General features: G+C 39.9%; 1 protein-coding gene across 6 annotated transcripts in view; it reads left to right on the top strand.

Moving 5' to 3' along the window:
• The window catches only part of LOC144977521 (acetylcholinesterase-like), a 148,720-nt gene that overhangs the window by 27,913 nt on the left and 115,807 nt on the right, over positions 1-5,000 (top strand). For 2 of the 6 annotated variants that reach the window (XM_078922825.1, XM_078922828.1), the window contains exon 2: positions 1,157-1,888. The exons of the other annotated variants lie outside the window; for them this stretch is intronic. The gene's annotated coding sequence lies outside the window, so the exon portion shown is untranslated. The remainder of the gene's footprint in view (positions 1-1,156; positions 1,889-5,000) is intronic. 6 annotated transcript variants of the gene reach the window in all.

Genomic DNA, 5,000 nt, shown 5'->3' with positions numbered 1-5,000 from the left:
CAAACACACAAAACGCCTTGTTTCTTTCATGTTTGACTTTTTTGGTTTGTTTTGTTTGTTTTTGTTTGTGGTTTTTTGATGTTTTTTGTTGTTTGTGGGGGGGGGGGGGATGGTTGTTCAAAATATTTAACCCTTGGGGGTCCCGATAGCTCAGTTGTTAGTGCACTCGCCTCACACGTAAAGGGACCGAGATCGATCCTGATGGAGCAGTCCCCCCCCCCCCCCCCACCCCAACCTGTCCATTCAGCAGTGAATGGGTAACAGAGTCTTTAAGATTTGATGGAAAGTACTTTGCGATAGAATAGCGTCCTGTGAAAAGAATTGCCAGCAATTGCTAGTGTCTGTTTCACGCTATAGAAACCGGGATAAACTCCGGCTCTATGGGCCCAATGACTCTGAAGGATACTTTCTATATATATATATTATATATATATATCTATATATACATATATATATGTATATATATATATATATAATATTATATATATTATATATATATATATTTATATATATTATACACCTATATATATATTTCTCTCATTCTCTCTACCTCTCTTTCTCTATCTCCCCCCCCCCTCTCTCTTTCCCCCTCCCTCTCTCTTTCTCACTCTTCCCTACCTCATTCTCTCTATTTCTCTCTACCCCCCTCTCTCTCTCACACACACTCACCCACATATACACACACAGACACACACCACACACACACACACACACACACACACAGAGAGGAGAGAGAGGAGAGAGAGAGAGAGAGAGAGAGAGTGAGAGAGCAACCGGAATGAGATCTCAGCAGCTGGTGTTTGAACCATGTAACGTGATTCAATAAGACCAGATAGATGTTCAACACCAGACTAGATTAATCCATATCTATTAATCTAAGTCATTTGCGTAATCCGACATTGTGAATGAGTGGAAATTCCTAATAAAAGTATTATTAAATTTTGTTCAATAATAAAATTATTAAATTTTGTTCAATATTAAAATTATTATTAAATTTTGTTCAATATTCAAATTTTTCAATTAAATATTCATTGGCGAGACGAAATGCGACGTCATTCATATGAATATAATTAGCTGAATATATAAACTCGTCTCTTTGTTCGTATTTTAAACAGCCAGTTGGGTGATTAATTCTTATTTAAATCCTGCAAAACAGTTGAACTTTGAACGATATTATTCATATGGCGGCCAGGACAGATGAGTATTTTACCTAAAAGCATAGCATCAATGAAGATCTTAGGTATTAACGTTGTATGGATTTATTACTACATTCTATGAGTGGAAGGAATATCTAAATGGTGTTGTCCACAATCTAAAATGCAAGCATAGAGATGAAACGACATGGTTTTGTGTGTTGATTTTACCTAAACGTATAGCACCAATGAAGATTCATAGGTAGTAACATTGTATGGATATTACCCCTACGTTGTTTATATGTCCTATATCGAGTATAAGGAATATCTAAATGGTGTTGTCCACAATCTAAAATGCAAGCATAGAGGTTAAACGACATGGTTTTGTGTGATGTTACGATTCATATGGCGGACAGAACAGATACATATTTTACCTAAACGCATAGCATAATTTGCGATTCATAGATAACGTTGTGTGGATATATCACTGCATTATTTCTATTTTTCATTATTTCGAGGAAGGAATAATTATTGGCGTTGTCCATAAAGTAACCTGTAAGCATAAAGGTTATAAGATATAGTTTAGTGTTGTTAGTACGAGATTCATGTGGCGGGCAGAACAGAGGAATACTTCACCTAACCGCATGTCATCAATAATTGAGATTCTGAGATAGAGTTATCGTTCCTGTAGAAGAAATATCTAAATGATGGTGTCCACTATGTGAAATTCAGCATAGGAGAGGACTGTCATTCAGGTAAGGCAACTTTTTGGCTTTTGTTAGAAGATTTTATTGTAAAAAATGTTCTTTTATGTATCTAGTGTGCAATACCACTAAATGAGGGGGGAAGGGGAGGGGGGGGGGGGGGGGAAGGGCTGAGGGCTCGGTTGGTAGAGCGGTCGCTTCGCCCGCAAAGTGACCAAGTTCGATCCCGGGTGCAGTCGAGATTTTTATCCGACCTCCTTGTCCACCCAGCAGTAAATGGGTTGTTGGGTCTGTTAGATCTGGAGGAAAGTACTTTGCGATAAACTAGCGTCCTATCCAAAGAGTAGCAAGCAATTGCTATTTTCCATTTCAAGCTATTGAAATCCGGATAGATAAACTCCGGCCCATAGCTCTGTAGGACTAATTTTTTTTGTCTGGCCGTTAACAGCGTTGTCTCTGTCCGAAAAATATTGTGATATCGCCATACAGGCGTCGTAACCCGTCCTGCATGTTAAGTGTTCCTGTTCTCGAGGGACCCCTTGTAAAGCGCTTTGAGCATGTTTAGTGGATATTGCGCTATATAAACGTTCAATTTTAAAGCTGAATTTATACACAAGATATCAAACGCCACACAAAACACCCGGTAAAAGTAGGTAGGTTCTTAGGGAGCAGGCACTGGTGTGAGATAAAGGTCGGAGAAAATTGAGCTTGAGCTTTGAGCTTTTATTTTATATAGAGCAATATCCACTAAACGTGCTCAAAGCGCTTTACAAGGGGTCCCAGATCAACAGCAACACATAACATGTAGAACGAGACATGACGCCTGGCAGGCGATATTACAAAAACTTTTGGGACAGAGACAACGCTGTTAACGGCCAGGTACTCATTTTACACCTGAGTACGTTGAGAGAATGTGAGTAAAGAGCCTTTTCCAAGGACTCAATTATGCGCCGAGCGAGGTTCGACCCAGGACCTTCCGATCCGAAAGCGAGTGTCATACCAGTAGACCACATAGCCGCACAAAAGTGTGTATGAAACAGTGCCAGACAAAGCAGAGAGATAAATCATCATCATCATCATCATTGCCTTTTTCACCCTGGGTCAGGGTATAGGGCACAGACAAACAGTTTCCATCCTTCTCTATCCTGAGCTAACTTTTTTTTATCTCATTCCAGGTCTTACCACTTCTCTGTATATCCGCTTCTTTAATTCTTCTCCATGTTCCTCGTGGCCTTCCCTTGATCTTCTGCCCTGAGGGTTCTAGTCCAATACTTTCTTTGTTATAGTGGAGTCATTCTTTCTAAGCGTGTGTCCAATCCACCCCCATCGTCTTCTTTCTATTGCCTCTCCCCCTAGTTTCTGCTGTGTTCTTTTCCATAGAGATAAATACTAGGGGAAAAAAATCATCCCAATATTATATCAACCTGCATCGCCTTGGGGGAGGGGGGGGGGGTGGTGGTGGTAGTAGTCGAGGTGAAGGAGGAGGAGGAGGAAGTGGAGGAGGAGGAGGAGGAGGAGGAGGAGGAGGAGGAGGAGGAGGAGGAGGAGGAAGAAGAAGAAGAAGAAGAAGAAGAAGAAGAAGAAGAAGAAGAAGAAGAAGAAGAAGAAGAAGAAGAAGAAGAAGAAGAAGAAGAAGAAGACGACGACGACGACGACGACGAGCAAGAAGAAGAAGAAGAAGAAGAAGAAGAAGAAGAAGAAGAAGAAGAAGAAGAAGAAGAAGAAGAAGAAGAAGAAGAAGAAGAAGAGAGAAAAGCTGGAGGAGGAGGAGAATGAAAAGGTGGGGGAGGAGGAGGAGGATAAGGAGGAGGAGGACGACGACGACGAGGAAGAGAAGGAGGGCGAGGAGGACGAGGAAGAGAAGGAGGAGGAGGAGGAAAATGAGGATGAGAAGGAGGAGGAGGAAAATGAGGATGAGAAGTAGGAGAAGGACGGAAACACTACATTTTGTCAAACTAAATACCACGTATTGTACGATCACATACCGGAAGCTCAAAGGAAGCGAACCACCTGGTAGACCGACTTTGATCCGTAATCGGATATAACACCTAGTCTGGCACCAGGACGATTCTGGCGGATGAATCTCACACCCGGATTGGATTTGTGATGCAGGCAGCGTTGTTGACCTCATCATAGATATATTAAAAAAGGATGTTCAAAGGATGGTTGGGTTGTAGACCTCACCGATAATATAATACAAATCTAAACGCTCTTCGCTGACTTCTTGTTGTGAAGTGTTAGATATGACAAGCTATCAATGCTGTGAGATTCCCACCTCAAAATTATTTTTCTAGTGTTTCCCCTTATTGATCTATTAATAGTTATAATATGTTACCCATCGTCTCAAAACGGTATTATGTCGGAACGAACAAGATGCTTAAAAGCCGAATTAAATGTTAAACTGATCAAAAATATAAATTGTAGGCATTAGCACCCTAAAATATGGTACCCATTCTCCTCAATAAGACATACAAACTGATATTTCTGGTTATAAATTCAATTATCAACATCTTAACGAACCCGACTTAATACCGTTTTGAGGCGATGGGTCACAAATGGCGTTTTGAGGCAGAATACGGATTCAGAGTTTTAGAAGACAGTTGTAATGGTTGTTTTTGGATTTGTTTTGTTATTTGTTTTTATTTGTTTTTGATTTTTGTTTTTATTTTGTTTATTTGTTTGTTTGGGGGTTTTGGAGTGTGTGTGTGTGGGGGGGGGGGGGGGGGCATATGCGAGAAAAAAATTTCTAATTTAGGGTTATCTTTTTTTTATCGTTTGTTTGATTTGTTTTTCAATTAGGAGGTAGTGGTAGTAGAGGTAGTATTAGTGGTCTTTGAATATTGTGGAGGTGATGATGGATTGTCATCATCGCAGATGATGTCGTCGTAATAATGGTAGTATAGTAGTGTAGTAGTGTAGTAGTAGTAGTAGTATAGTAGTAGTAGTAGTAGTAGTAGTAGTAGTAGTAGTAGTAGTAGTAGTGTAGTAGTAGTAGTAGTAGTAGTAGTAGTAGTAGTAGTAGTAGTGTAGTAGTAGTAGTAGTAGTAGTAGTAGTAGTAGTAGTAGTTAGTAGTAGTAGTAGTGTGTAGTAGTAGTAGTAGTAGTAGTAGTAGTAGTTAGTAGTAGTAGTAGTAGTAGTAGTAGTAGTAGTGGTAGTAGTTAG

Source organism: Berghia stephanieae, chromosome 7, assembly GCF_034508935.2.
Source record: "Berghia stephanieae isolate SIO BIC M18660-M18661 chromosome 7, UCSD_Bste_1.3, whole genome shotgun sequence".
Classification (NCBI taxonomy): Eukaryota; Metazoa; Mollusca; class Gastropoda; order Nudibranchia; family Aeolidiidae; genus Berghia; species Berghia stephanieae.
This window is presented reverse-complemented; position numbering and strand designations above follow the sequence as displayed.